The sequence below is a fragment of the Salvelinus fontinalis genome, chromosome 29 (assembly GCF_029448725.1).
Source record: "Salvelinus fontinalis isolate EN_2023a chromosome 29, ASM2944872v1, whole genome shotgun sequence".
NCBI classification, from domain to species: domain Eukaryota; kingdom Metazoa; phylum Chordata; class Actinopteri; order Salmoniformes; family Salmonidae; genus Salvelinus; species Salvelinus fontinalis.
Genome location: NC_074693.1, coordinates 968077 through 992564, shown reverse-complemented (window position 1 = coordinate 992564; position 24488 = coordinate 968077). Strand labels below are relative to the sequence as shown.

General features: G+C 39.9%; 1 pseudogene; it reads right to left on the bottom strand.

Annotated features, from left to right (window-relative positions):
- Positions 1 to 9980: 9980 nt before the first annotated feature.
- The window catches only part of LOC129827198 (transcription termination factor 1-like), a 36684-nt pseudogene continuing 22176 nt past the window's right edge, over positions 9981 to 24488 (bottom strand).

The following is a 24488-nucleotide window of genomic DNA, read 5'->3' as shown; positions in this document are numbered from 1 at the left end:
TGGTCTTAGGTTGCTGCGACGAGGGTCTTATAGGTTGCTGCTGCTGCGACGAGGGTCTTATAGGTTGCTGCGACGAGGGTCTTATAGGTTGCTGCTGCTGCGACGAGGGTTTTAGGTTGCTGCCGAAGCGACAAGGGGCTTATAGGTTGCTGCCGCTGCGACGAGGGTCTTAGGTTGCTTGAAAGACATTCTTAGGGTTGGGACCCTAATGCCACCCTATGGCCCTATATAGTGCTTTTGACCAGGGCCTAAGACAACCTAAGACAGTCCAGGGCTCTGGTCCAAAGTAGTGGACTATATAGGGAATAGGGTGGCATTAGAAAGAAAAGGATGTGTCCAACAGACCGCAGGCCCTCCTGCCCCCAGCGGCCCGGTGGACAGCAGTGCTTTGACACACTGGGGGATTGACATTTGTAGGACACACAAACTTAACTGTTACGGTGGTAAAGCACGATCTGAAGGACCATTGGGTTTCATATGAGATGACAAACAGCAACGTTTTAGAAAACCCTCCTGGTCTATGTGGTACTAGGATATACGGATTATGTCCATTCAATACTACTATTTATTAGTGAATTTCAGACTGAAAATTAAGTGGATATATATTGTTGTTATGTTGTTATTTAACATGTGTGTTGAAGCACCGGGCCCATATTGGGGTGTTGAAGCACCGGGCCCATATTGGGGTGTTGAAGTACTGGGCCCATAATGGGGTGTTGAAGTACTGGGCCCATATTGGGGTGTTGAAGTACTGGGCCCATATTGGGGTGTTGAAGCACCGGGCCCATATTGGGGTGTTGAAGTACTGGGCCCATATTGGGGTGTTGAAGTACTGGGCCCATAATGGGGTGTTGTAGTACCGGGCCCATATTGGGGTGTTGTAGCACCGGGCCCATATTGGGGTGTTGAAGTACTGGGCCCATATTGGGGTGTTGAAGCACCGGGCCCATATTGGGGTGTTGAAGCACCGGGCCCATATTGGGGTGTTGAAGTACTGGGCCCATATTGGGGTGTTGAAGCACCGGGCCCATATTGGGGTGTTGAAGCACCGGGCCCATATTGGGGTGTTGAAGCACCGGGCCCATACTGGGGTGTTGAAGCACCGGGCCCATATTGGGGTGTTGTAGTACCGGGCCCATATTGGGGTGTTGAAGTACTGGGCCCATATTGGGGTGTTGAAGTACCGGGCCCATACTGGGGTGTTGTAGTACCGGGCCCATACTGGGGTGTTGTAGTACCGGGCCCATACTGGGGTGTTGTAGTACCGGGCCCATACTGGGGTGTTGTAGTACCGGGCCCATATTGGGGTGTTGAAGCACCGGGCCCATATTGGGGTGTTGAAGCACCGGGCCCATACTGGGGTGTTGAAGCACCGGGCCCATATTGGGGTGTTGTAGTACTGGGCCCATAATGGGGTGTTGTAGTACCGGGCCTATACTGGGGTGTTGTAGTACCGGGCCCATACTGGGGTGTTGTAGTACCGGGCCCATACTGGGGTGTTGTAGTACCGGGCCCATACTGGGGTGTTGTAGTACCGGGCCCATACTGGGGTGGTGTAGTACCGGGCCTGGTGTTGTAGTACTGGGCCCATACTGGGGTGTTGTATTACCGGGCCCATACTGGGGTGTTGTAGTACCGGGCCCATACTGGGTGTTGTAGTACCGGGCCCATACTGGGGTGTTGTAGTACTGGGCCCATACTAGGGTGTTGTAGTACTGGGCCCATACTGGGGTGTTGTAGTACCGGGCCCATACTGGGGTGTTGTAGTACCGGGCCCATACTGGGGTGTTGTAGCACCGGGCCCATACTGGGGTGTTGTAGTACCGGGCCTGGTGTTGTAGTACCGGGCCCATACTGGGGTGTTGTAGTACCGGGCCCATACTGGGGTGTTGTAGCACCGGGCCCATACTGGGGTGTTGTAGTACCGGGCCCATACTGGGGTGCTGTAGTACCGGGCCCATACTGGGGTGTTGTAGTACCGGGCCCATACTGGGGTGTTGTAGTACCGGGCCCATACTGGGGTGTTGTAGTACCGGGCCCATACTGGGGTGTTGTAGTACCGGGCCCATACTGGGGTGTTGTAGTACCGGGCCCATACTGGGGTGTTGTAGTACCGGGCCCATACTGGGGTGTTGTAGTACCGGGCCCATACTGGGGTGTTGTAGTACTGGGCCTGGTGTTGTAGTACTGGGCCCATACTGGGGTGTTGTAGCACCGGGCCCATACTGGGGTGTTGAAGTACCGGGCCCATACTGGGGTGTTGAAGTACCGGGCCCAAACTGGGGTGTTGTAGTACCGGGCCCATACTGGGGTGTTGTGGTACCGGGCCCATACTGGGGTGTTGTAGTACCGGGCCCATACTGGGGTGTTGTAGTACCGGGCCCATACTGGGGTGGTGTAGTACCGGGCCTGGTGTTGTAGTACCGGGCCCATACTGGGGTGTTGTAGTACCGGGCCCATATTGGGGTGTTGTAGTACCGGGCCCATACTGGGGTGTTGTAGTACCGGGCCCATACTGGGGTGTTGTAGTACTGGGCCTGGTGTTGTAGTACCGGGCCCATACTAGGGTGTTGTAGTACCGGGCCCATACTGGGGTGTTGTAGTACCGGGCCCATACTGGGGTGTTGTAGTACCGGGCCCATACTGGGGTGCTGTAGTACCGGGCCCATACTGGGGTGTTGTAGCACCGGGCCCATACTGGGGTGTTGTAGTACCGGGCCCATACTGGGGTGTTGTAGTACCGGGCCCATACTGGGGTGTTGTAGTACCGGGCCCATACTGGGGTGTTGTAGTACCGGGCCTGGTGTTGTAGTACCGGGCCTGGTGTTGTAGTACCGGGCCTGGTGTTGTAGTACCGGGCCTGGTGTTGTAGTACCGGTCCCATACTGGGGTGTTGTAGTACCGGGCTCATACTGGGGTGTTGTAGTACCGGGCCCATACTGGGGTGTTGTAGTACCGGGCCCATACTGGGGTGTTGTAGTACCGGGCCCATACTGGGGTGTTGTAGTACCGGGCCCATACTGGGGTGTTGTAGTACCGGGCCTGGTGTTGTAGTACCGGGCCTGGTGTTGTAGTACCGGGCCTGGTGTTGTAGCACCGGGCCCATACTGGGGTGTTGTAGTACCGGGCCCATACTGGGGTGTTGTAGTACCGGGCCCATACTGGGGTGTTGTAGTACCGGGCCCATACTGGGGTGTTGTAGTACCGGGCCCATACTGGGGTGTTGTAGTACTGGGCCCATACTGGGGTGTTGTAGTACTGGGCCCATACTGGGGTGTTGTAGTACCGGAACTGGTGTTGTAGTACTGGGCCTGGTGTTGTAGTACTGGGCCCATACTGGGGTGTTGTAGTACCGGGCCCATACTGGGGTGTTGTAGTACCGGGCCCATACTTGGGTGTTGTAGTACCGGGCCCAAACTGGGGTGTTGTAGTACCGGGCCCATACTGGGGTGTTGTAGTACCGGGCCCATACTGGGGTGTTGTAGTACCGGGCCCATACTGGGGTGTTGTAGTACTGGGCCCATACTGGGGTGTTGTAGTACCGGGCCTGGTGTTGTAGTACCGGGCCAATACTGGGGTGTTGTAGTACCGGGCCCATACTGGGGTGTTGTAGTACCGGGCCCATACTGGGGTGTTGTAGTACCGGGCCTGGTGTTGTAGTACTGGGCCCATACTGGGGTGTTGTAGTACTGGGCCTGGTGTTGTAGTACCGGGCCCATACTGGGGTGTTGTAGTACCGGGCCCATACTGGGGTGTTGTAGTACTGGGCCTGGTGTTGTAGTACCGGGCCCATACTGGGGTGTTGTAGTACCGGGCCCATACTGGGGTGTTGTAGTACCGGGCCCATACTGGGGTGTTGTAGTACCGGGCCCATACTGGGGTGTTGTAGTACCGGGCCCAAACTGGGGTGTTGTAGTACCGGGCCCATACTTGGGTGTTGTAGTACCGGGCCCAAACTGGGGTGTTGTAGTACCGGGCCCATACTGGGGTGTTGTAGTACCGGGCCTGGTGTTGTAGTACCGGGCCCATACTGGGGTGTTGTAGTACTGGGCCCATACTGGGGTGTTGTAGTACCGGGCCTGGTGTTGTAGTACCGGGCCCATACTGGGGTGTTGTAGTACCGGGCCCATACTGGGGTGTTATAGTACCGGGCCCATACTGGGGTGTTGTAGTACCGGGCCCATACTGGGGTGTTGTAGTACCGGGCCCATACTGGGGTGTTGTAGTACCGGGCCCATACTGGGGTGTTGTAGTACCGGGCCCAAACTGGGGTGTTGAAGTACCGGGCCCATACTGGGGTGTTGTAGTACCGGGCCCAAACTGGGGTGTTGCAGTACCGGGCCCATACTGGGGTGTTGCAGTACCGGGCCCATACTGGGGTGTTGTAGTACCGGGCCCATACTGGGGTGTTGTAGTACCGGGCCCATACTGGGGTGTTGTAGTACCGGGCCCATACTGGGGTGTTGTAGTACCGGGCCCATACTGGGGTGTTGTAGTACCGGGCCCATACTGGGGTGTTGTAGTACCGGGCCCATACTGGGGTGTTGTAGTACCGGGCCCATACTGGGGTGTTGTAGTACCGGGCCCATACTGGGGTGTTGTAGTACCGGGCCCATACTGGGGTGTTGTAGTACCGGGCCTGGTGTTGTAGTACCGGGCCTGGTGTTGTAGTACCGGGCCTGGTGTTGTAGTACCGGGCCTGGTGTTGTAGTACCGGGCCCATACTGGGGTGTTGTAGTACCGGGCCCATACTGGGGTGTTGTAGTACCGGGCCCATACTGGGGTGTTGTAGTACCGGGCCCATACTGGGGTGTTGTAGTACCGGGCCTATACTGGGGTGTTGTAGTACCGGGCCCATACTGGGGTGTTGTAGTACCGGGCCCATACTGGGGTGTTGTAGTACCGGGTCTGGTGTTGTAGTACCGGGCCTGGTGTTGTAGCACCGGGCCCATACTAGGGTGTTGTAGTACCGGGCCCATACTGGGGTGTTGTAGTACTGGGCCTGGTGTTGTAGTACCGGGCCCATACTGGGGTGTTGTAGTACCGGGCCCAAACTGGGGTGTTGTAGTACCGGGCCCATACTGGGGTGTTGTAGTACCGGGCCTATACTGGGGTGTTGTAGTACCGGGCCCATACTGGGGTGTTGTAGTACTGGGCCTGGTGTTGTAGTACCGGGCCCATACTGGGGTGTTGTAGTACCGGGCCCATACTGGGGTGTTGTAGTACCGGGCCCATACTGGGGTGTTGTAGTACCGGGCCCATACTGGGGTGTTGTAGTACCGGGCCCATACTGGGGTGTTGTAGTACCGGGCCCATACTGGGGTGTTGTAGTACCGGGCCCATACTGGGGTGTTGTAGTACCGGGCCCATACTGGGGTGTTGTAGTACCGGGCCCAAACTGGGGTGTTGTAGTACCGGGCCCATACTGGGGTGTTGTAGTACCGGGCCCATACTGGGGTGTTGTAGTACCGGGCCCATACTGGGGTGTTGTAGTACTGGGCCCACTACCTTGGACTAGGGCCCACTACCTTGGACTAGGGCCCACTACCTTGGACTAGGGCCCACTACCTTGGACTAGGTCCCACTACCTTGGACTAGGGCCCACTACCTTGGACTAGGACCCACTACCTTGGACTAGGACCCATAGGGTGCCATTTTGGATGTATACATATTCACATGAATGTAAAATATAACCACAACACCAGGTATTCCTCTTATCCAGATGGGTTAGGGCAGTGGGCAGTGTGAAGGCGATTGCATCGTCTGTGGACCTGTTGGGGCGGTATGCAAATTGCAGTGGGCCTAGAGTGACAGGTAGGGTGGAGGTGATATGATCCTTGACTAGTCTCTCAAAGCACTTCATGATGACAGAAGTGAGTGCTACGGGGCAATAGTCATTTAGTTCAGTTATCTTTGCCTTCTTGGGAACAGGAACAATGGTGGACATCTTGAAGCATGTGGGGACAGCAGACTAGGATAAGGAGAGATTGAATATGTCTGTAAACACACCAGCCAGCTGGTCTGCGCATGCTTTGAGGACGTGGCTAGTGATGCTGTCTGGGCCGGCAGCCCTGTGAGGGTTAACACGTTTAAATGTTTTACTCACGTCAGCCACGGTGAAGGAGAGGGGGCGGAGTCCTTGTTAGCGGGCCGCGACGGTGGCACTGTATTATCCTCAAAGCAGCAAAGAAGGTGTTTAGTTTGTCTGGAAGCGTGACGTCGGTGTCCATGACGTGGCTGGATTTATTTTTGTAGTCTGTGATTTCCTGTAGACCTTGCGACATACGTCTCGTGTCTGAGCCATTGAATTGCGACTCCACTTTGTCCCTGTACCGGCATGTCGTTTGTTTGATTGCCTTGCGGAGGGAATAACTACACTGTTTATAGTCGGCCATATTCCCAGACCTCATTTCATGGTTAAATGCGGTGGATCGCGCTTTCAGTTTTGTACGAATGCCGCCATCTATCCACGGTTTCTTGTTAGTGTCGGTTTTACTGGTCACAACATCTCCAATGCACCTCTTTATAAACGCACTCACCGAGTCAGCGTATAGATCGATGTTGTTCTCTGAGTCAGCGTATAGATCGATGTTGTTCACCGAGTCAGCGTATAGATCGATGTTGTTCTCTGAGTCAGCGTATAGATCGATGTTGTTCTCTGAGTCAGCGTATAGATCGATGTTGTTCTCTGAGTCAGCGTATAGATCGATGTTGTTCTCTGAGTCAGCGTATAGATCGATGTTGTTCTCTGAGTCAGCGTATAGATCGATGTTGTTCTCTGAGTCAGCGTATAGATCGATGTTGTTCGCTGAGGCTGACCGGAACATATTCCAGTCCGCTTGATCAAAACAATCTTAATGTGTGGCTTCCGATTGGTCGGACCAGCGTTGAATGATTGTCGTCACTGGTGTATCCTGTTTGAGTTTCTGCCTATAAAAGAAAGGTGGAGCAAGATGGCGTCGTGGTCGTCGAAGGGAGGTTGGGGGAGGGCTTTTTAAGCATCGTGGAAGTTAGAGTAGCAGTGGTCGAGAGTATTGCGCATGCGCGTAGTGCAATCAATATGCTGATAGAATTTAGGTAGCCTTGTTCTCAAATTTGCTTTGTTAAAATCCCCAGCTGCAATAAATGCAGCCTGTACAGTCGTGGCCAAAAGTTTTGAGAATGACACAAATATACATTTTCAAAGTCTGCTGCTTCAGTTTGTATGATGGCAATTTGCATATACTCCAGAATGTTATGAAGAGTAATCAGATGAATTAATTGCAATTCCAAAGTCCCTCTTTGCCATGCAAATGAACTGAATCCCAAAAAACATTTCCACTGCATTTCAGCCCTGCCACAAAAGGACCAGCTTAAATCACATCAGTGATTCTCTCGTTAACACAGGTGTGAGTGTTGATGAGGACAAGAAGCTTCAAAATAAGGGTGGTGCTTGGAATCACTGTTCTTCCTGTGTCAACCATGGTTACCTGCAAGGAAACACGTGCCGTCATCATTGCTTTGCACAGGAAGGGCTTCACAGGCAAGGATATTGCTGCCTAAATCAACCATTTATCGGATCATCAAGAACTTCAAAGAGAGCTGTTCAAATGTTGTGAAGAAGGTTTCAGGGTGCCCAAGAAAGTCCAGCAAGCGCCAGGACCGTCTCCTAAACTTTATTCAGCTGCGGGATCGGGGTACCACCAGTAGAGCTTGCTCAGGAATGGCAGCAGGCAGGTGTGAGTGCATCTGCACGCACAGTGAGGCGAAGACTTTTGGAGGATGGCCTGGTGTCAAGAAGGGCAGCAAAGAAGCCACTTCTCTCCAGGAGAAACATCAGGACAGACTGATATTCTGCAAAAGGTACAGGGATTGGAATGCTGAGGACTGGGGTAAAGACTGGGGTAAAGTAATTTTCTCTGATGAATCCCCTTTCCGATTGTTAGGGGCATCTGGAAAAAACAATGTGAGCACTACCATCAGTCCTGTATCATGCCAACAGTAAAGCATCCTGAGACCATTCATGTGTGGGGTTGCCTCTCAGCCAAGGGAGTGGGCTCACTCACAATTTTGCCTAAGAACACAGCCATGAATAAAGAATGGTACCAACACATCCTCCGAGAGCAACTTCTCCCTACCATCCAGGAACAGTTTGGTGATGAACAATGCCTTTTCCAGCATGATAATTATCACTTTTTCCAAGGTGCTCGGGGAACAAAACATAAATATTTTGGGTCCATGGCCAGGAAACTCCCCAGACCTTAATCCCATTGAGAACTTGTGGTCAATCCTCAAGAGGCAGCTGGACAAACAAAAACCCACAAATTCTGACAAACTCCAAGCATTGATTATGCAAGAATGGGCTGCCATCAGTCAGGATGTGGACCAGAGGTTAATTGACAGCATGCCAGGGCGGATTGCAGAGGTCTAGAAAAAGAAGGGCCAACACTGCAAATATTGTCTCTTTGCATCAACTTCATGTAATTGTCAATAACAGCCGTTGACACTTATGAAATGCTTGTAATTATACTTCAGTATTCCACAGTAACATCTGACAAAAATATCTAAAGACTCTGAAGCAGCAAACTTTGTGAAAATTAATATTTGTGTCATTCTCAAAACTTTTGGCCACGACTGTATGGTTTCCAGTTTGCATATAGTCCAGTGAAGGTTTCCAGTTTGCATATAGTCCAGTGAAGGTTTCCAGTTTGCATATAGTCCAGTGAAGGTTTCCAGTTTGCATATAGTCCAGTGAAGTTCCTTGATGGGTGTCTGCTTGAGGGGGAATGTACACAGCTGAGACTATAACTGACGAGAATTCTCTTGCTAGGTAAAATGTCTGGCACTCGAATGTAAGGAATTCTAGATCAGGTGAGCAGTATGACTTGAGTTCCTGCATGTTGTTATGATCACACCATGAGGTGTTAATCATAACGCATACACCCCCCCCCTTCCTCTTCCCAGAGAGTTGTTTATCTTTGTTGGCACGATGCAGGGAGAAGCCTTGTGGCTGAACCGATTGTGACAACATATCCCGAGAGAGCCATGTTTCCATGAAACAGAGAATGTTACAACCTCTGATGTCTCTCATCCACCTTGTTGTCTAGAGATTGGACATTGGTGAGTAATATGCTTGGAAGCGGTGATGGTGTGCTCTAATTCTGAGTCTGACCAGTAGGCCGCTCCGTCTGCCTCTCCTGCGGCGACCGCGTTGTTCTGGGTTGCCCTCTGGGATGAGATCCCATGTCCAGGGTGGAAGTCCAAACAAAGGATCCGATTCGGCAAAGACGTATTTCTGGTCGTAATGATGGTAAGTTGACGTCTTATATCCAATAGTTCATCCCGGCTGTATGTAATAACACTTGAGGTTTCCTGGCGTAACAATGATAATGATAACAATAAGAAATAATACATTAAAAAAACAAAAATACTGCATAGTTTCCTAAGAAGTCAAAGCGAGCTGACCAACTGTCGGCGCCCTGCGTAAACAAATAGGCAGTGATTATTTCTTGCAGACAAGTTTGTATGCCTTGTGCCAACAGCAGTGTCTGACCCCATTCTACTCTATAGTACCCTCATAGCCTGAATGGTTCAATTTAACGTCCTTGACCGTTCTAAGGTCACACATTAACATGGTGTCCTCTGCATTAAGGTTCATGTGCTAGTCGGAACTAGGAAAACGTCTGACTTGCTAATCTAACCGGAAGAGTTGGATCCTGAGTTACTCCACTTGGGAGGTATCAGAATCAACCAATAGGAAGCTCTGGGGAAACAACCTGTTTATTTTAACTTGGGAGGTCCCGGGTTTCTGACATGACGGGCATTTGATTTCCAGGGGGGGGGGGTATTTTTCCACAGTACCTCCAATGTGTGCACTTGCACAATATGAATGGTTTTATAGTAAAGACTTAATGTAACTGTAAAAATGTATTACATTTTAATATGACATGAACACATTAAACAGGGGTGCTGTTTAGTTTAATTTATTTAGACCAAAGAAAACAAGTGATAAACAGCAAAAAAAGATTAAAAAATAAAATTAAACTGTGTGCTGGTTGGAAGCCCAAGGGCTGCCATAAAAAACACAAGAACAAAAATAAGGCTAAAACATAAGCCGCACTAATGTACAAATGATCCGATCATTTTGCCAGATGGTGAAGCGTGATTCATCACTCCAGAGAAGGCGTTGCCACAGCTCCAGCGTCCAATGGCGGTGAGCTTTACCACTCCAGCTGACACTTGGCATTGCGCATGGTGATCTGAGGCTTGTGTGCGGCTGCTCGGCCATGGAAACCCATTTCATGAAGCTCCCGACGAACAGTTCTTGTGCTGACGTTGCTTCCAGAGACAGTTTGGAACTCGTTAGTGTTGCAACTGAAATTGGCATAAAAAAAATAGAATCTCTACACTGCCAAGATGGAGGCCTCTATAACTCACCCATGTCGACTGCTACCCCCAACATAAGCCCCTTTTTGACCCAGAAAAAAACCCTGGGTCATTGAGCCTCTGAGAACTGTGTATTGGTTATCAACTGTTCTGAACCTCGCTGTAATAATCTCAGTCGTCCTCATTTTCAAAGATCTCTGAAAGCAAGAAGTGCTCTCGTCGATCGTCTCTGGACTCAGTCTCCCCTGACTCAATCTGACTGTGTCGGAGGAGCTCTTCAAACTGGGGCAGAACACTATTGTACAGGAAATCAATGATCTCTGAAAGTAAAACACATACATTAAATCAGTAAATGTGTCCAGCAAACATGACTCTTCCTCAAATTATCATTATATTTAAAAAGGGATTACATTTTGGGGGGGGGGGGGGGGGGGGGGAATCACTGTTTTTACATGTGAAGACGTGGCACTTTCCTTATCTTTCAGAACATAGAAAAAAGCAATTTTCACATACAGAGCCTTTAAAGTATTCAGACCCCTTGACTGTTTCCACATTGTTACGTTACAGCCTTATTCTGAAATGGATAAAATAAACATCCTCAGCAATCTAAACACAATACCCCATAATGACAAAGCGAATACAAATTGAGAACTTTTGTTAAAATTAAAACAAATATCTTATTTACATAAGTATTCAGACCCTTTCTTATGAGACTCGAAATTGAGCTCAGGTGCATCATGTTTCCATTGATCATCCGTGAGATGTTTCTATAACTTGATTGGAGTCCACCTGTGGTAAATTCACTTGATTGGACATGATTTGGAAAGGCACACACCTGTCTATATAAAGTCCCAGAGTTGACAGTGCATGTCAGAGCAGAAACCAGGCCATGAAGTTGAAGGAATTGTCCGTAGAGCTCCAAGACACAGATCTGGGGAAGGGTACCAAAACATTTCTGCAGCATTGAAGGTCCCCAAGAACACAGTGGTCTTCATCATTCTTAAATGGAAGAAATGTGGAAACACCAAGACTCTTCCTAGAGCTGGCCGCCCGGCCAAACTGAGCAATCGGGGGAGAAGGGCCTTGGTCAGGGAGGTGACCAAGAACCCGATGGTCACTGACAGAGTTCTAGAGTTCCTCTGTAGAGTTGAGAGAACCTTCCAGAAGGACAACCATCTCTGCAGCACTCCCCCAATCAGGCCTTTATGGTAGAGTGGCCAGACGGAAGCCACTCCTCAGTAAAAGGCACACGACAGCCCGCTTGGAGTCTGCCAAAAGGCACCTAAAGGACTCTCACACAATGAGAAACAAGACTCTCTATTCTGATGAAACCAAGATTGAACTCTTTTCAAGCATCTAGAGGAAACCTGGCACTATCCCTACGGTGAAGCATGGTGGTGGCAGCGTCATGCTGTGGGGGTGTTTTTCAGCGGCAGGGACTGGGAGACTAGTCAGGATTGAGGGAAAGATGAACGGAGCAAAGTACAGAGATCCTTGATGAAAACCTGCTCCAGAGCACTCAGGACCTCAAGTCTGGGGGCAAAGGTTCACCTTCCAACAGGACAATGACCCTGAGCACACAGCCAAGACAACGCAGGAGTAGCTTTGGGACAAAATTCTGAATGTCCCTGAGTGGCCCAGCCAGAGCCTGGACTTGAACCCGATCTAACATCTCAGGAGAGACCTGAAAAAAGCAGTGCAGCAACTCTCCCCATCCAACGTGACAGAGCTTGAGAGGATCTGCAGAGAAGAAATGGGAGAAACTCCCCAAATACAGGTGTGCCAAGCTTGTAGCGTCATACCCAAGAAGACTCAAGGCTGTAATCGCTGCCAAAGGTGCTCCAACAAAGGACAGAGTAAAGGGTCTGAATACTTTTTATTTTTAACAAACATGTTGAGAAACCTGTTTTTGCTTTGTCATTATGGGCTATTGTGTGTAGATTTAAAAAATGACTTAATCCATTTTAGAATAAGGCTGGAACGTAACAAAATGTGGAAAAATTCCAGGGGTCTGAATACTTTCCTTAGGTGATGGAGATGAATAGGAGGTTAAAACATGCAGTCAAGGGGGAGCTAGCTACACTTTCTGTCCTTTGGAAGTGATGTCACTGATCATAGTGACTCGCATTCAACTATTCTATTGCATACCTCAACCGTATACTAAAAACCTAGTGCTGTGTATGAAAAAATAAATAAAATGTGTATTTGACAGAAGCTTATACCTACCACAGAAAGACATGCTCTGCCACAAAGGAACTTTGGATACTTTTAGCCTGTGGTAGTGCATCTGTACATAGCAAGGTGTAACACCCCTTTGGACATGAAAGAAATGTTAGCACATAACACTGCATTCCCACACACATAAACCACAATGACCCTGCCTTGTGCGGTTGTACTCCTCACTTCTAGAAGATAGGAAACAAAGGCTGTACTGTACAGATCCCCCTTTCTTTGACGTTTATCGACCGAGTTAGTAGACAAAACATCTGTGTTGTGTCAAGAGATTTGAGAAAATAAACGTAATACTAAACGTAATACAAACCTCTGTCAGTGGAACTGTCAGGAATAATACAAATGCAACATTGTCCAAAACAAAGTAGAATCTGTGTCTATTAACAACCTCTTACCCAATTGTGTCAGCAATTTCTTCCCAGTCAACATATACAGCATCTTCCACCTGCATTGTGTTCAACCTGAAAGGTCAAAATGACAATATAGCAATATTCCCAAAATACAAAATGTGGACCATGGCAATTTCATACGCCTTCATAACAAGAAAAAAAGACTACATTTGGCCCTGTAAATTAGCATATATTTTTATACATTAGTAAGTCACTAGGCTAATAAATCATATTATACCACATTAGTAAGTCACTAGACTAATAAATCATATTATACCACATTAGTAAGTCACTAGACTAATAAATCATATTATACCACATTAGTAAGTCACTGGGCTAATAAATCATATTACACCACATTAGTAAGTCACTAGGCTAATAAATCATATTATACCACATTAGTAAGTCACTAGACTAATAAATCATATTATACCACATTAGTAAGTCACTGGGCTAATAAATCATATTATACCACATTAGTAAGTCACTAGACTAATAAATCATATTATACCACATTAGTAAGTCACTGTGCTAATAAATCATATTATACCACATTAATAAGTCACTAGACTAATAAATCATATTATACCACATTAATAAGTCACTAGGATAATAAATCATATTATACCACATTAGTAAGTCACAAGACTAATAAATCATATTATACCACATTAATAAGTCACTAGGATAATAAATCATATTATACCACATTAGTAAGTCACTGGACTAATAAATCATATTATAGCACATTAGTAAGTCACTAGACTAATAAATCATATTATACCACATTAGTAAGTCACTGGACTAATAAATCATATTATAGCACATTAGTAAGTCACTAGACTAATAAATCATATTACACCACATTAGTAAGTCACTAGACTAATAAATCATATTATACCACATTAGTAAGTCACTAGACTAATAAATCATATTATACCACATTAGTAAGTCACTAGACTAATAAATCATATTATACCACATTAGTAAGTCACTAGACTAATAAATCATATTACACCACATTAGTAAGTCACTAGACTGGGCTAATAAATCATATTATACCACATTAGTAAGTCACTAGACTAATAAATCATATTACACCACATTAGTAAGTCACTAGACTGGGCTCATAAATCATATTATACCACATTAGTAAGTCACTAGACTATTAAATCATATTACACCACATTAGTAAGTCAATAGACTAATAAATCATATTATACCACATTAGTAAGTCACTAGACTAATAAATCATATTATGCCACATTAGTAAGTCACTAGACTGGGCTAATAAATCATATTATACCACATTAATAAGACACTAGACTAATAAATCATATTACACCACATTAGTAAGTCACTAGACTAATAAATCATATTACACCACATTAGTAAGTCACTAGACTAATAAATCATATTATACCACATTAGTAAGTCACTAGACTGGGCTAATAAATCATATTACACCACATTAATAAGTCACTAGGCTAATAAATCATATTATACCACATTAGTAAGTCACTGGGCTAATAAATCATATTATACCACATTAGTAAGTCACTAGACTGGGCTAATAAATCATATTAAACCACATTAATAAGTCACTAGACTAATAAATCATATTACACCACATTAGTAAGTCACTGGGCTAATAAATCATATTATAGCACATTAGTAAGTAACTAGGATAATAAATCATATTATACCACATTAGTAAGTCACTAGACTAATAAATCATATTATACCACATTAGTAAGTCACTAGACTAATAAATCATATTATACCACATTAGTAAGTCACTAGACTGGGCTAATAAATCATATTACACCACATTAGTAAGTCACTAGACTAATAAATCATATTATACCACATTAGTAAGTCACTAGACTGGGCTAATAAATCATATTATACCACATTAGTAAGTCACTAGACTGGGCTAATAAATCATATTATACCACATTAGTAAGTCACTAGACTAATAAATCATATTATACCACATTAGTAAGTCACTAGACTAATAAATCATATTACACCACATTAATAAGACACTAGACTAATAAATCATATTATACCACATTAGTAAGTCACTAGACTAATAAACCATATTATACCACATTAGTAAGTCACTGGGCTAATAAATCATATTACACCACATTAGTAAGTCACTAGACTAATAAATCATATTATACCACATTAGTAAGTCACTAGACTAATAAATCATATTATACCACATTAGTAAGTCACTAGACTAATAAACCATATTATACCACATTAGTAAGTCACTAGACTAATAAATCATATTATACCACATTAGTAAGTCACTAGACTAATAAATCATATTATACCACATTAGTAAGTCACTGGGCTAATAAATCATAATATACCACATTAGTAAGTCACTAGACTAATAAATCATATTATACCACATTAGTAAGTCACTAGGATAATAAATCATATTACACCACATTAGTAAGTCACTAGACTAATAAATCATAATATACCACATTAGTAAGTCACTAGACTGGGCTAATAAATCATATTATACCACATTAGTAAGTCACTAGACTAATAAATCATATTACACCACATTAGTAAGTCACTAGACTGGGCTAATAAATCATATTATACCACATTAGTAAGTCACTAGACTAATAAATCATATTATACCACATTAGTAAGTCACTAGACTAACGAATCATATTACACCACATTAGTAAGTCACTAGACTGGCTAATAAATCATATTACACCACATTAGTAAGTCACTAGACTAATAAATCATATTATACCACATTAGTAAGTCACTAGACTAATAAATCATATTATACCACATTAGTGAGTCACTAGACTAATAAATCATATTACACCACATTAGTAAGTCACTGGGCTAATAAATCATATTATACCACATTAGTAAGTCACTAGACTGGGCTAATAATTCATATTACACCACATTAGTAAGTCACTAGACTAATAAATCATATTATACCACATTAGTAAGTCACTAGACTAATAAATCATATTATACCACATTAGTAAGTCACTAGACTAATAAATCATATTATACCACATTAGTAAGTCACTAGACTAATAAATCATATTACACCACATTAGTAAGTCACTAGACTAATAAATCATATTATACCACATTAGTAAGTCACTAGACTAATAAATCATATTACACCACATTAGTAAGTCACTAGACTAATAAATCATATTACACCACATTAGTAAGTCACTAGACTAATAAATCATATTATACAACATTAGTAAGTCACTAGACTGGGCTAATAAATCATATTACACCACATTAGTAAGTCACTAGACTAATAAATCATATTACACCACATTTGTAAGTCACTAGACTAATAAATCATATTACACCACATTAGTAAGTCACTAGACTAATAAATCATATTATACCACATTAGTAAGTCACTAGACTGGACTAATAAATCATATTATACCACATTAGTAAGTCACTAGACTAATAAATCATATTATACCAGATTAGTAAGTCACTAGACTAATAAATCATAATATACCACATTAGTAAGTCACTAGACTAATAAATCATATTATACCACATTAGTAAGTCACTGGGCTAATAAATCATAATATACCACATTAGTAAGTCACTAGACTAATAAATCATATTACACCACATTAGTAAGTCACGAGGCTAATAAATCATATTATACCACATTAGTAAGTCAGACTAATAAATCATAATATACCACATTAGTAAGTCACTAGACTAATAAATCCTATTACACCACATTAGTAAGTCACTAGGCTAATAAATCATATTATACCACATTAGTAAGTCACTAGACTAATAAATCATAATATACCACATTAGTAAGTCACTAGACTAATAAATCATATTACACCACATTAGTAAGTCACTGTGCTAATAAATCATATTATACCACATTAGTAAGTCACTAGACTAATAAATCATATTACATCACATTAGTAAGTCACTAGACTAATAAATCATATTACATCACATTAGTAAGTCACTAGACTAATAAATCATATTACATCACATTAGTAAGTCACTAGACTAATAAATCATATTACATCACATTAGTAAGTCACTAGACTAATAAATCATATTACACCACATTAGTAAGTCACTAGACTAATAAATCATATTATACCACATTAGTAAGTCACTAGGCTAATAAATCATATTATACCACATTAGTAAGTCACTAGACTAATAAATCATATTATACCACATTAGTAAGTCACTAGGCTAATAAATCATATTATACCACATTAGTAAGTCACTAGACTAGACTAATAAATCATATTACACCACATTAGTAAGTCACTAGACTAATAAATCATATTATACCACATTAGTAAGTCACTAGGCTAATAAATCATATTACACCACATTAATAAGACACTAGACTGGGCTAATAAATCATATTATACCACATTAGTAAGTCACTAGACTGGACTAATAAATCATATTATACCACATTAGTAAGTCACTAGACTGGGATAATAAATCATATTATACCACATTAGTAAGTCACTAGACTAATAAATCATATTATACCACATTAGTAAGTCACTAGACTGCGCTAATAAATCATATTACACCACATTAGTAAGTCACTAGACTATTAAATCATAATATACCACATTAGTAAGTCACTAGACTAATAAATCATATTACACCACATTAGTAAGTCACTAGACTAATAAATCATATTATACCACATTAGTAAGTCACTGGGCTAATAAATCATATTATACCACATTAGTAAGTCACTAGGCTAATAAATCATATTATACCACATTAGTAAGTCACTAGACTGCGCTAATAAATCATATTACACCACATTAGTAAGTCACTAGACTAATAAATCATAATATACCACATTAGTAAGTCACTAGACTAATAAATCATATTACACCACATTAGTAAGTCACTAGACTAATAAATCATATTATACCACATTAGTAAGTCACTGGGCTAATAAATCATATTATACCACATTAGTAAGTCACTAGGCTAATAAATCATATTACACCACATTAGTAAGTCACTAGGCTAATAAATCATATTATACCACATTAATAAGACACTAGACTTGGCTAATAAATCATATTATACCACATTAATAAGACACTAGACTGGGCTAATAAATCATATTACACCACATTAATAAGACACTAGACTTGGCTAATAAATCATAATATACCACATTAGTAAGTCACTAGACTAATAAATCATATTACACCACATTAGTAAGTCACTAGACTAATAAATCATATTATACCACATTAGTAAGTCACTGGGCTAATAAATCATATTATACCACATTAGTAAGTCACTAGGCTAATAAATCATATTACACCACATTAGTAAGTCACTAGGCTAATAAATCATATTATACCACATTAATAAGACACTAGACTGGGCTAATAAATCATATTACACCACATTAGTAAGTCACTAGACTGGGCTAATAAATCATATTATACCACATTAGTAAGTCACTAGACTAACGAATCATATTACACCACATTAGTAAGTCACTAGACTGGCTAATAAATCATATTACACCACATTAGTAAGTCACTAGACTAATAAATCATATTATACCACATTAGTAAGTCACTAGACTAATAAATCATATTATACCACATTAGTAAGTCACTAGACTAATAAATCATATTACACCACATTAGTAAGTCACTGGGCTAATAAATCATATTATACCACATTAGTAAGTCACTAGACTGGGCTAATAATTCATATTACACCACATTAGTAAGTCACTAGACTAATAAATCATATTATACCACATTAGTAAGTCACTAGACTAATAAATCATATTATACCACATTAGTAAGTCACTAGACTAATAAATCATATTATACCACATTAGTAAGTCACTAGACTAATAAATCATATTACACCACATTAGTAAGTCACTAGACTAATAAATCATATTATACCACATTAGTAAGTCACTAGACTAACGAATCATATTACACCACATTAGTAAGTCACTAGACTAATAAATCATATTACACCACATTAGTAAGTCACTAGACTAATAAATCATATTATACAACATTAGTAAGTCACTAGACTGGGCTAATAAATCATATTACACCACATTAGTAAGTCACTAGACTAATAAATCATATTACACCACATTAGTAAGTCACTAGACTAATAAATCATATTACACCACATTAGTAAGTCACTAGACTAATAAATCATATTATACCACATTAGTAAGTCACTAGACTGGACTAATAAATCATATTATACCACATTAGTAAGTCACTAGACTAATAAATCATATTATACCACATTAGTAAGTCACTAGACTAATAAATCATAATATACCACATTAGTAAGTCACTAGACTAATAAATCATATTATACCACATTAGTAAGTCACTGGGCTAATAAATCATAATATACCACATTAGTAAGTCACTAGACTAATAAATCATATTACACCACATTAGTAAGTCACGAGGCTAATAAATCATATTATACCACATTAGTAAGTCAGACTAATAAATCATAATATACCACATTAGTAAGTCACTAGACTAATAAATCCTATTACACCACATTAGTAAGTCACTAGGCTAATAAATCATATTATACCACATTAGTAAGTCACTAGACTAATAAATCATAATATACCACATTAGTAAGTCACTAGACTAATAAATCATATTACACCACATTAGTAAGTCACTGTGCTAATAAATCATATTATACCACATTAGTAAGTCACTAGACTAATAAATCATATTACATCACATTAGTAAGTCACTAGACTAATAAATCATATTACATCACATTAGTAAGTCACTAGACTAATAAATCATATTACATCACATTAGTAAGTCACTAGACTAATAAATCATATTACATCACATTAGTAAGTCACTAGACTAATAAATCATATTACACCACATTAGTAAGTCACTAGACTAATAAATCATATTATACCGCATTAGTAAGTCACTAGACTAATAAATCATATTACATCACATTAGTAAGTCACTAGACTAATAAATCAAAATATACCACATTAGTAAGTCACTAGGCTAATAAATCATATTATACCACATTAGTAAGTCACTAGACTAATAAATCATATTATACCACATTAGTAAGTCACTAGGCTAATAAATCATATTATACCACATTAGTAAGTCACTAGACTAGACTAATAAATCATATTACACCACATTAGTAAGTCACTAGACTAATAAATCATATTATACCACATTAGTAAGTCACTAGGCTAATAAATCATATTACACCACATTAATAAGACACTAGACTGGGCTAATAAATCATATTATACCACATTAGTAAGTCACTAGACTGGACTAATAAATCATATTATACCACATTAGTAAGTCACTAGACTGGGATAATAAATCATATTATACCACATTAGTAAGTCACTAGACTAATAAATCATATTACATCACATTAGTAAGTCACTAGACTAATAAATCAAAATATACCACATTAGTAAGTCACTAGGCTAATAAATCATATTATACCACATTAGTAAGTCACTAGACTAATAAATCATATTATACCACATTAGTAAGTCACTAGGCTAATAAATCATATTATACCACATTAGTAAGTCACTAGACTAGACTAATAAATCATATTACACCACATTAGTAAGTCACTAGACTAATAAATCATATTATACCACATTAGTAAGTCACTAGGCTAATAAATCATATTACACCACATTAATAAGACACTAGACTGGGCTAATAAATCATATTATACCACATTAGTAAGTCACTAGACTGGACTAATAAATCATATTATACCACATTAGTAAGTCACTAGACTGGGATAATAAATCATATTATACCACATTAGTAAGTCACTAGACTAATAAATCATATTATACCACATTAGTAAGTCACTAGACTGCGCTAATAAATCATATTACACCACATTAGTAAGTCACTAGACTATTAAATCATAATATACCACATTAGTAAGTCACTAGACTAATAAATCATATTACACCACATTAGTAAGTCACTAGACTAATAAATCATATTATACCACATTAGTAAGTCACTGGGCTAATAAATCATATTATACCACATTAGTAAGTCACTAGGCTAATAAATCATATTATACCACATTAGTAAGTCACTAGACTGCGCTAATAAATCATATTACACCACATTAGTAAGTCACTAGACTAATAAATCATAATATACCACATTAGTAAGTCACTAGACTAATAAATCATATTACACCACATTAGTAAGTCACTAGACTAATAAATCATATTATACCACATTAGTAAGTCACTGGGCTAATAAATCATATTATACCACATTAGTAAGTCACTAGGCTAATAAATCATATTACACCACATTAGTAAGTCACTAGGCTAATAAATCATATTATACCACATTAATAAGACACTACACTTGGCTAATAAATCATATTATACCACATTAATAAGACACTAGACTGGGCTAATAAATCATATTACACCACATTAATAGGACACTAGACTTGGCTAATAAATCATAATATACCACCTTAGTAAGTCACTAGACTAATAAATCATATTACACCACATTAGTAAGTCACTAGACTAATAAATCATATTATACCACATTAGTAAGTCACTGGGCTAATAAATCATATTATACCACATTAGTAAGTCACTAGGCTAATAAATCATATTACACCACATTAGTAAGTCACTAGGCTAATAAATCATATTATACCACATTAATAAGACACTAGACTGGGCTAATAAATCATATTACACCACATTAGTAAGTCACTAGACTGGGCTAATAAATCATATTATACCACATTAGTAAGTCACTAGACTAATAAATCATATTACACCACATTAGTAAGTCACTAGACTGGGCTAATAAATCATATTATACCACATTAGTAAGTCACTAGACTAATAAATCATATTATACCACATTAGTAAGTCACTAGACTAACGAATCATATTACACCACATTAGTAAGTCACTAGACTGGCTAATAAATCATATTACACCACATTAGTAAGTCACTAGACTAATAAATCATATTATACCACATTAGTAAGTCACTAGACTAATAAATCATATTATACCACATTAGTAAGTCACTAGACTAATAAATCATATTACACCACATTAGTAAGTCACTGGGCTAATAAATCATATTATACCACATTAGTAAGTCACTAGACTGGGCTAATAATTCATATTACACCACATTAGTAAGTCACTAGACTAATAAATCATATTATACCACATTAGTAAGTCACTAGACCAATAAATCAAAATATACCACATTAGTAAGTCACTAGGCTAATAAATCATATTATACCACATTAGTAAGTCACTAGACTAATAAATCATATTATACCACATTAGTAAGTCACTAGGCTAATAAATCATATTATACCACATTAGTAAGTCACTAGACTAGACTAATAAATCATATTACACCACATTAGTAAGTCACTAGACTAATAAATCATATTATACCACATTAGTAAGTCACTAGGCTAATAAATCATATTACACCACATTAATAAGACACTAGACTGGGCTAATAAATCATATTATACCACATTAGTAAGTCACTAGACTGGACTAATAAATCATATTATACCACATTAGTAAGTCACTAGACTGGGATAATAAATCATATTATACCACATTAGTAAGTCACTAGACTAATAAATCATATTATACCACATTAGTAAGTCACTAGACTGCGCTAATAAATCATATTACACCACATTAGTAAGTCACTAGACTATTAAATCATAATATACCACATTAGTAAGTCACTAGACTAATAAATCATATTACACCACATTAGTAAGTCACTAGACTAATAAATCATATTATACCACATTAGTAAGTCACTGGGCTAATAAATCATATTATACCACATTAGTAAGTCACTAGGCTAATAAATCATATTATACAACATTAGTAAGTCACTAGACTGCGCTAATAAATCATATTACACCACATTAGTAAGTCACTAGACTAATAAATCATATTACACCACATTAGTAAGTCACTAGACTAATAAATCATATTATACCACATTAGTAAGTCACTGGGCTAATAAATCATATTATACCACATTAGTAAGTCATTAGGCTAATAAATCATATTACACCACATTAGTAAGTCACTAGGCTAATAAATCATATTATACCACATTAATAAGACACTAGACTTGGCTAATAAATCATATTATACCACATTAATAAGACACTAGACTGGGCTAATAAATCATATTACACCACATTAATAAGACACTAGACTTGGCTAATAAATCATAATATACCACATTAGTAAGTCACTAGACTAATAAATCATATTACACCACATTAGTAAGTCACTAGACTAATAAATCATATTATACCACATTAGTAAGTCACTGGGCTAATAAATCATATTATACCACATTAGTAAGTCACTAGGCTAATAAATCATATTACACCACATTAGTAAGTCACTAGGCTAATAAATCATATTATACCACATTAGTAAGTCACTAGGCTAATAAATCATATTATACCACATTAATAAGACACTAGACTGGGCTAATAAATCATATTACACCACATTAGTAAGTCACTAGACTGCGCTAATAAATCATATTACACCACATTAGTAAGTCACTAGACTAATAAATCATATTACACCACATTAGTAAGTCACTAGACTAATAAATCATATTATACCACATTAGTAAGTCACTGGGCTAATAAATCATATTATACCACATTAGTAAGTCATTAGGCTAATAAATCATATTACACCACATTAGTAAGTCACTAGACTAATAAATCATATTACACCACATTAGTAAGTCACTAGACTAATAAATCATATTATACCACATTAGTAAGTCACTGGGCTAATAAATCATATTATACCACATTAGTAAGTCACTAGGCTAATAAATCATATTACACCACATTAGTAAGTCACTAGGCTAATAAATCATATTATACCACATTAATAAGACACTAGACTGGGCTAATAAATCATATTACACCACATTAGTAAGTCACTAGACTAATAAATCATATTATACAACATTAGTAAGTCACTAGACTGGGCTAATAAATCATATTATACCACATTAGTAAGTCACTAGACTAATAAATCATATTACACCACATTAGTAAGTCACTAGACTAATAAATCATATTACACCACATTAGTAAGTCACTAGACTAATAAATCATATTATACAACATTAGTAAGTCACTAGACTGGGCTAATAAATCATATTACACCACATTAGTAAGTCACTAGACTAATAAATCATATTACACCACATTAGTAAGTCACTAGGCTAATAAATCATATTACACCACATTAGTAAGTCACTAGGCTAATAAATCATATTATACCACATTAATAAGACACTAGACTGGGCTAATAAATCATATTACACCACA